Source organism: Cupressus sempervirens, chromosome 9 (genome assembly GCF_028749045.1).
Source record: "Cupressus sempervirens isolate cs-2001-9-10 chromosome 9, ASM2874904v1, whole genome shotgun sequence".
Lineage (NCBI taxonomy): Eukaryota > Viridiplantae > Streptophyta > Pinopsida > Cupressales > Cupressaceae > Cupressus > Cupressus sempervirens.
The window spans coordinates 315,551,668-315,561,667 of record NC_143126.1 but is presented as its reverse complement, the minus strand read 5'-3'; positions in this window follow the sequence as shown (position 1 = coordinate 315,561,667).

The window sequence follows — 10,000 nt, the reverse complement described above, 5'->3', positions numbered from 1 at the left end:
ATTGATTTTTCTTCTCAAAATTTTTATTATTTAATTCATAGATTATAAAAAAGATCTCGATCAAATATATTTCCATGATTCAATCATAATTACAATATTGAAATTATTGTTTCAAAGAAGATTATGGGATTGTGATTTAGAATAATGTACGATGATAATTTCATTAAAATTTAAGATTACAATAATGTTATTAATATGAACAATAATAATTAAGATTTCAAATTTTTTTTTTTTGGCAAAATATTATATTTATATTAATAATAATAACTAGTTCAAAAAAGCTCCTAGAGAAAAGAACCAAAAAAGGAAAACTCTGGTCATTGCCTAATACAAAAAGGGAATGCAAAAGAAGAAATATTACATCAAGAGAGAGTATCTATCAACACTAATGAATCTTGTCCTAGAGATTCTCAGATCAAGAATATAGTAATTATAGAGAGCCCAAAACTCATTTGAATACAATTCATTGATTGGTGCTAGAGACAAGACCTAGAGCCTAGCAAAAAATGTCACTGAGATTACCATCACTAATCTACATCCAAAACTTCAATTAAGACCACAATATTAAAAATTCATCTAAAGCAAGTATGATCCAAGACCTTGACCTACATATAATATCTAAAAAGAACAAGTGAGATCCATAAAACAAAAAACATTAGGTGTACCTATAGATTTGTAATTTAAGAAAAATGTTAACACAAAAGTGCTATAACTATAACTATTTAATAATCAGGGCAAATAATAGTAGTAAAAACCTATTTATATATAATTTAAATAAAAGATAATTCATGACTTTTTGTAATTTGTAAATTTATTTTATACATACATACATATATATATATATATATATATATATATATATTAATGTTCTATTTCTGAATATGTATATCAATTTAGAATAAAAAATGTATATTGTATGTGTCATATAGTTGTTTATAAAAAAAATTACAAATGATGCCATGCAATAACTTTATTGATTGGTATATAATATGATATTTTACATGATTAAGTGCATCATAAATATTGGTACATGCAGGACTTAGGTCCACATATAGAACAGTGTCTATTAGGGAATGAATAGTGATGTAAAGAGGGCTCACAAGATAAAAATGGTGAGATAAAGTGTTACTAGGTAGAGATATAAGGTGATATAGAGAGAGGGTGAGAGGGAGATCTATAGAGATAGAAAAATAGAGGGAAATACATGTTTAGTCTAAAATAGAGATGGAAAGGGAAATGGGGAGATAACGTGAGGAAATTTTTTCTTTAAAAATATTTTTTTCTTCTTAATGTTATATTTGTAAATATGTCTATCAATTTAGAAGGAAAAAATGTATATTATATGTGTCATATAATTTTTTATTAAAAAGTTAGAAAGTAGTTTTTATTTTAAAAATTATGAATGATGCTATACAATGGCTTTATTGATTGGTATATTATAATTTATTTTACATGATTGAGTGCATCATAAATATTGGTACATGTAGAAGGACATAGGTCTACATATAGAAGACAATGTCTTCTAGGGAATGAATACTGATGTAAATAGTGCTAGCAAGATACAAATGGTGAGATAGAGTGAAATGGTGAGATAGAGAAAGAGTGAGAGAGAGATAGAGACATAGACAACATATAGGGGGAGGTAAAGAGTGGGAAGGATGAGGAGAGATGTAGATGGAGAAATAAATAGAGATTGGTATATGAGAATTGTGTGTGTGTGTGTGTGTGTGTGTGTGTGAGAGAGAGAGAGAGAGAGAGAGATGTAAGTAAATGGAGATATAGAGAGGGTAGAGAGGGATCTAGGAGTATATGGGGAAAGACACATTATGGAGTGATATAAATATATAACGATAGGGAAATAGGGTAAAGATATATGAATATAAAGGTCCATAAAGAGGAGAGAAATATTTGTCTAGATATAGAGGGGGAGTGAAGAAGATATAGGTAAATGTAAAGTTGGAGTTAGATATGTGTGAGTACACACACACACATATAGAGAGAGGGGTAATACATAACACAATTAGGAGTATACAAGACTATTGACTTAACCCTTTGACCATTCAAAGGTGAAAGTACTAGTGGTAGTAATATTATCCACAAAATGGGAATGAAGTGTTGTTCCAAGGCTACTGATGTAATTTCCAAGCCTTGCAATTTTGTTAAAGCACCTATAATTCATGGCTAAGGCACTGTGTGATATTTGGGAGTCTATCATTAATTTGCTAAGACTTATGATTCCTTTTTGGAAGCTCGTGTCTAACTATTCCTATCCCACGAATCACTCTCACTTCACTCAAAAGATATTGCAATTGAATACTGATGGATAATTCTCTACTATGAATTTGGTTTTTATGTTGCCTTTGAGGATGCAAATGTCTATTTTGCATGAGGATAAACATTACACACTAAGGAGATAATTAAGCTTGGAAAAATTAAGCTAACTTTGACTATTTAACACTTTTAGTGTTGAAATGAAGCTTAGTGTGTGATGTTTAAGCTATCTATAGTTGAATATGCTCTCTTTTATGAAATTCAAGTTGCTTGTGGAAATGTCTATGAAATATAGGGTGCTTGAAACAGATTGGGATTTTATGTAATATCGATGTGGTACTATTATCTATGAAAAGATGTGTGTCGAGGGCTCACATCAAATGATGTAAAACTTCACCAGAGATGAACCTCCAATCTCTACTCCAATGTTAACACAAACACTTCAAATCCTTTGATACAAAAGCTATAGTCACCCAGATAATTGTTTCTTTACAAAGTTGAAACAATTTTTTGCCCTTGTAAGGATTGTGCAATCTCAAAACATGAGGAAAATCGTTGCATTTTAAGGATGCAATTTGTTAGTATTAGGATAGAGAACTTCGAATGATTTTTCTATTTTTTTAATAAATTGTTAGTTGACATCTTTCAAAGTTAAAATATGCACCATTTTCTCGCTGATTATGATGGAGGAGCACCTAGAGGTATAAGGGCAATCCTGTGTCACCCAAAAAAAATGTACTTAGACTTAGTTTCTATTTCATGTGTTTTCATTTTTGGATACCCATTTGGGTCAAATAAAGGTTCCAACTCTCATAGTTCCACTATCAGTGTTCTAGGATACAATATTTGAACACCTTGGGATACGTGTAAATGTCAAAAAAATAGGTGTGTAAATGTCAAAAAAATAGGTGTATGTAATTGAGCCATCATTTTGGTGAACTAGGAGGTGTAAATTGGCCAGATGAATGTAATTGCAATTTAGAGCATTCTAGAAAAAGAATCAGGTCAAAAGGCCCCACAGTTTGAAAGTTATCGCAGTTTTTCAATTTTTGGAGACCTCCTAAGAATGCTTCAAAGTCAGGTTAGGGGCATTAAATGACCTCAAAAAGGGCCAAAAAATGGGGGACAAGAAAATCTTGTCCATAGGGCTATAGAGCGCTTTGAGAGCTTTTCGAAAATGTACACGGTTCGTCAATCGGAGCTACAGTTCAAAAGTTATGCCTCCCGGAAGTTTGGTTACTATTTTTGGATTCTTCTAGATTTGTACCAAATTCTAACATAGCTTCTGGAGCCTTCTACTTGGTCAGTGGATGCCTACTAGCACTTTCTAGAATGTACTCCTAGTCCTTAACCCTCTGAGGTCTATTTAAAGACATTTTTGGCATTGTAAAAGGCAGTTCGGAGTGGAGTTTGAGAGGAGGTATTGAAAGGAGAAATTATCTCTAGATTTATGCTATTGTAAGCCCATAGGGCATGTTTTGAAGTCTATTATCTCTATACTAAATCTACTAGCTTATTTTCACAGTTAATGCAATTTCCCTTTTCCTGTTGTGTCCATTCTGTGCTTGGGTTGTGTCCCCATCAAGTGGTATCAGAGCTGGTTTTCCTGAGTGTGTAGACAGAGCACCGACTGTGAGGCAGTTTGCACCAGGACTGTGTGGTTGTGGGTTTGAGTTAAGAAGATGCCTCCATGAAGAGAGCGTGGTGGAAGGGCCAGAGCTGTTAATCCTAAGGAGGTTAGAGCCCTCCAAAGGCAGGTACAGGCATTACAGGAGGAGCTCCGTAGAGGAACAAATGTTGCTGCAGGTGATGACAGTGAGGATGACAATGAAGAAGAAGAAATTGGACTAGAAGGGGAATTTGATGGGGAAGTTATAAATCAGGCAGAGGAAAGGCTTTTTAGGGCCATTACTAAATTTGGGAAAAGACCTACAATTGATGTGGGTATATTTTCAAGAAATTTGAAACCAAATGAGTTGATCGATTGGATCAATGAACTGGAAGAATACTTTGAGTATGAGGATATCAGGGACCCAGATAGGGTTAAGTTTGCAAAGGCCATGCCAAAATTTGGTGGCAAGAGGTTCAATTGGAAAGAAACATAAGAGGAAAGGAGAAGATCACAAAGTGGGATCGCATGGTGGACAAATTGAAGAACCAGTTCATTCCTGTAGACTACGAGCTTGATTTGTTTAAGAAGATGCATGGGCTAAAGCAAGCAGGAAGATCAGTCCAAGAATATACAGAGGAGTTTTATCGACTTTTGATTAGAACATGGCATGCAAAATAAAATAAGAAGAAGGTTGCTCGTTATATCAGCGGGTTGTGACCTAGCATCCAGGAGGAATTAAGTCTGGTAAGAATGACCAGCATTGAAGAGGCATACCAGTTTTCCCTATGAGTTGAAGAGAAGCTGAATAAGAGGTTTGAAGGGAGACAAAGAGGGCATGGTCAAGGAGGAAGGGGAAGCGGTAGGTCATCTGGAGGCTGAAATGAAACCCAAAAGAAAAATGAAGATGTGGGTACTAGCAGGAACCAGAGGAATGAGGGTTTCAACCGATCTCGTGATCAAGACTTTGGAAATTAGAGAGGAAGAGGTAGAGGACGTGGACAACGAAGAGGAGTCTTTCGTTGTACCTATTTCCATTGCAATGAAGAAGGTCATCATGCCTTTGAATGCCCTCAATGACAAGGAAGGACAGATAGGAGAGCTGAGGGTCAAGCTAGGGTTGCTCATGTGGATGAGGATGCACAGTCATCACATTCAGAGGATGCAGAGAGAGGAGAGACCTTGGTAAATGAAAGGGTCCTACTAAGTAGTGAGATTGAACTAGGACAAAGGAGGATTTTGTTTCGTACCAGATGCAAGTGTGAGGATAAATGTTGTGATGTGATCATTGATGGTGGTAGCATTGATAACTTGGTATCAGAGGAGATGGTCTCTGAGCTGAAGCTCAAGAGGGAGAAATATCCCCAGCCCTATCAGATTGCTTGGGTGAAAGATGATCATAAGGTCCTGGTAAGTGAACAATGTCTCGTGAAATTCAAAATTGGGAGTTACCATGATGAAGTTCTCTGTGATGTTATTCCAATGGATGTTTTCCATCTATTGTTGGGTAGACCATGGCAGTTTGATAGGAATGCAGTACATGATGGTCATGCAAACACATACTCTCTAACAAAAGATGGAGTTTTCCACAAACTAAAGCCCATGAAAAAGGAAGGTGAAAAGGTATGTAGCAGTGCTAGGATTTGTCTTATTGATGGAAGAAATTTTTTAGATGGAATGAAACATCAGCGTATGTGCTATGCTTTGATTCCTAGGAAAGATAAAGAAGAAGATATTAGTGAAATACCACTTGAAGTTTCAAATTTACTAGGTGAGTTTGGAGATATTATCTCTGATAATGTTCCAGAAGGATTTCCACCAATAAGGAAAATCACTCATTAGATAGATTTAATCCCATGAGCTAGTTTTCCTAACAAGGCTGCTCACAAGATGACTCCTACTGAAATTGAGGAGCTAAATAGATAGATTCAGGAGCTATTGAGGAAGGGCTTGATTCGGGAGAGGCTGAGTCCATGTGCAGTACCTACAGTATTGGCACCAAAGAAGGATGGAGAGTGGAGGATGTGTACAGACTCTCGAGCTATAAATAGGATAACCATCAATATTGGTTTCCTTTTCCAAGAATGGATGATCTTATGGACTGCTTGAGTGGAGCTTAGTACTTCACAAAGATAGATCTCAAGAGTGGTTATCACCAGATACAGATTCGAGAAGGAGATGAGTGGAAAATGGCCTTCAAGACTAAGGAGGGTCTTTATGAGTGGTTAGTCATGCCCTTTGGATTGACAAACACCCCAAGCACCTTCATGCGGCTTATGAATGAGGTACTTAAGAAGTTCTTGGGAAAATTTGTTATTGTCTATTTGGATGATATTTTAATTTTCAGCAAGACTTTGGAAGAACATTTATTGCATATTCGTAGTGTCCTTGAAAGGTTAAGGGAAGAGAAACTGTCAATTAATTTGAAGAAGTGTATCTTTGCAAAAAGGGAGTTAGTCTATTTGGGGTTTGTTATATCACCTGAAGGTCTCAAAATGGATCCAGACAAGGTAAAAGCCATCTTGGAATGGCCTACTCCAAGTTTTTCTACTAAGGTAAGATCATTTCATGGTCTAGTTAGTTTTTACAAGAAGTTTATTAAGAATTTCAGTGGCATATGTGCACCCCTAACTGACACAATAAGAGGGGATATAAAAGAGTTCAAATGGACTGCAGTAGCTGCGAGAAGTTTTGAATTGTTGAAGAAGAAGGTGATAGAACAACCTGTGTTGGCACTTCCAGATTTTAGAAAGGTGTTCTAGGTGGATTGTGATGCTAGTGGTAGTGCTATTGGGGCTGTATTGAGCCAAGAAGGTAAGCCTATTGCATATTTTAGTGAAAAATTGAATGATGCAAAGAAGAAGTATTATGCTTATGATCAAGAGTTCTATGCAATAGTTCAGGCCTTAAAGAAATGGAGGCATTATTTATTGCAAAAGGAATTTGTTTTGTATACTGATCACTAGGCATTACAATACCTAAATAGCCAAGGTAAATTGAATCAGAGGCATATGCAGTGGGTAGAGTTCTTGCAGAGCTATACATTTGTGTTGAAACATAGAAGTGGAAAATCTAACAGGGTTGTAGATGCACTAAGTAGGAGACAATTATTGCTTATAGTAATGCAGGTTGAAGTAGTTGGGTTTGATGAACTCAAGAATCTGTATCTTGAAGATCGTGATTTTGCTGAAGCATGGAAAGCTTGTAAAGAGCCTGTTGCTGTAGATATAACTAAGTGGTTAGACTATCTGATTTAGGATGGTATGTTATTCAAGGGCAACCAATTGTGCATTCCAAGGAGTTCCATGAAGGAAAATTTGATTAAAGAGAAACATAGTGGAGGGATGATAGGACATTTTGGTCAAGATAAGAACATTTCCATTCTTAGAGAACATTATTTTTGGCTTTAGATTTCACAAGATGTGAAGAATTTTGTACAGAGTTGCCAGGTTTGTCAAGTTGCCAAGGGATTTAGCCACAATACTGGACTATATCAGCCATTGCCTATTCCATCAAATCCATGGGAGGACATAAGTATGGATTTTGTTCTTGGATTTCTGAGGACACTAAGGGGTAATGACTCAGTATTTGTGGTGGTTGATAGGTTCTCCAAAATGGCACATTTCATTCCATGCCACAAAACTCATGATGTTGTCCATATTGCAAACTTGTTTTTCAGAGAAGTGGTAAGACTACATGGTCTTCCAAGGAGCATAGTTTCTGACAGAGACACTAAATTTGTGGGGTATTTCTGGAGAACATTGTGGAAAAAGTTGAGAAAAGACTTGAAATTCAGTTCCACACATCACCCACAGACTGACAGCCAAATAGAAGTGGTAAATAGAAGTCTGGGCAATTTGCTGAGATGTTTAGTTGGGGATAAGCCCAAGGGGTGGGATTTGATTCTACCACAAGTTGAGTTTTCTTACAATAAATCTGTAAATAGGAGTACTGGTGGATCACCATTCCAAATTGTATATGGAAGTAGCCCAAGGACTACACCAGAATTGAGGAAGATAGAGCAAGGGGAGAGGACAAGTGTTGAAGTTGAAGAATTTGCTGAACATATCAAGCACACATTACTAAGATGAATCAAGAGTATAAAGCTAGGGCTGATCAAAGGAGAAGACATAAAGAATTCCAAGTAGGAGATCTAGTCATGGTACACTTACGAAAAGAAAGATTTCTAGCTGGTACTTACAACAAGCTGAAAATGAAGAAATTTGGCCCCTACAAAATTCTGAAGAAACATGACTCAGGAAATGCATATGAGGTGGAGTTGCCAGATGGTATTCACATTTCTTCGATTTTCAACATTGCAGACTTAACAGAGTATCATGACGATGGTGTAGATGAGGAACTAATGTTAGAGCCATGTCCAATTCCTACTTCTAAAAAGGAGGAGATAGAAGACATTCTAGATCATCGTGTGGGTAGGAGTACTAGAAATTGACAGTAAGAAGAGTATTTGGTCAAGTGGAAAGGACGGCTGATAGAGGACTCAACTTGGATTTTAGCAGCTAAGGTTTCCCATTTGGGATTTCCTCTACCATTCATAAAGTGATAGGGTCACTTTTCAATTTACCCTGGGTGTTTGATGCAGGAGCATCTAGAGGTATAAGAGCAATCCTATGTCACCCAAAAAAAATGTACTTAGACTTAGTTTTTGTTTCATGTTTTTTCATTTTTGGATACCCATTTGGGTCAAATAAAGGTTCCAACTCTCACAGTTCCACTATCAATGTTCTAGGATACAATATTTGAACACCTTGGGATATGTGTAAATGCCAAAAAAATATGAGTATGTAATTGAGCCATCATTTTGGTGAAATAGGAGGTGTAAATTGGCTAGATGAATGTAATTGCAATTTAGAGCATTCCAGAAAAAGAATCAGGTCAAAAGGCCCCACGGTTTGAAAGTTATCGCAGTTTTTCAATTTTTGGAGACCTCCTAAGAATGCTTTAAAGTCAGGTTAGGGGCATTAAATGACCTCAAAAAGGGCCAAAAAATGGGATATGAGTGAAGCTCATCCATAGGGCTATAGAGCACTTTGAGAGCTTTTCGAAAATGTAAACAGTTCGTCAATCGGAGCTACATTTCAAAAGTTATGCCTCCCGAAAGTTCGGTTACTATTTTTGGATTCTTCTAGATTTGCACCAACTTCTAACGTGGCTTCTGGAGCCTTCTACTTGGTTGGTGGATGCCTACTAGCACTTTCTAGAATGTACTCCTAGTCCTTAACCCTCCAAGGTCTATTTAAAGACATTTTTGGCATTGTAAAGGGTAGTTCGAAGTGGAGTTTGAGAGGAGGTATTGAAAGGAGAAATTATCTCCAGATTTATGCTATTGTAAGCCCATAGGGCATGTTTTGAAGTCTATTATCTCTGTATTGAATCTACTAGCTTATTTTCATAGTTAGTGCAATTTCCCTTTTCCTATTGTGTCCATTTTGTGCTTGGGTTGTGTCCCCATCAGATTAATTATCTAAATAAAACATCAATTTTTAAAAAAAAATTCTTAAGCATTTTATTATTTAATCTTATTGGTTTAGAAGTATGTTTAATAGTTTATTAGAATTGATTTTTTTGCTCAAACATTTTATTATTTAATCTCATAGATTGTACAAAAGATCTTGATCAAATGTATTTCCATGATTCATTCATAATTACAATATTGAAATTATTGTTTCAAAGAAGATTATAGGATTATGATTATGAATAAAGTATGATGATAATTTCATTAAAATTTAAGATTACAATAATGTTATCAATATGAGCAATAATAATCAATATTTCAAAAAAAAAATTTTGTGGAAAAACATTATATTTATATTAATACTAATAACTAGTTCAAAAAAGCTCCTGGAGAAAAGAACCAGAAAAGGAAAATTCTGATCATTGCTTGATGAATGTAGAAGAAGAAATATTATATCAAGAGAGAGTATCTATCAACACTAATGAATCTTGTACTAGGGATTCTCAAGTTGAGAATATAGTAATTACAAAGAGCCCAAAACTCATATGAATACAATTCATTTATTGGTGCCAGAGACAAGACCTAGAGCCTAGTGAAAAATGTCACCGAGATTACCATCACTAATCTACATCCAAAACTTCAAA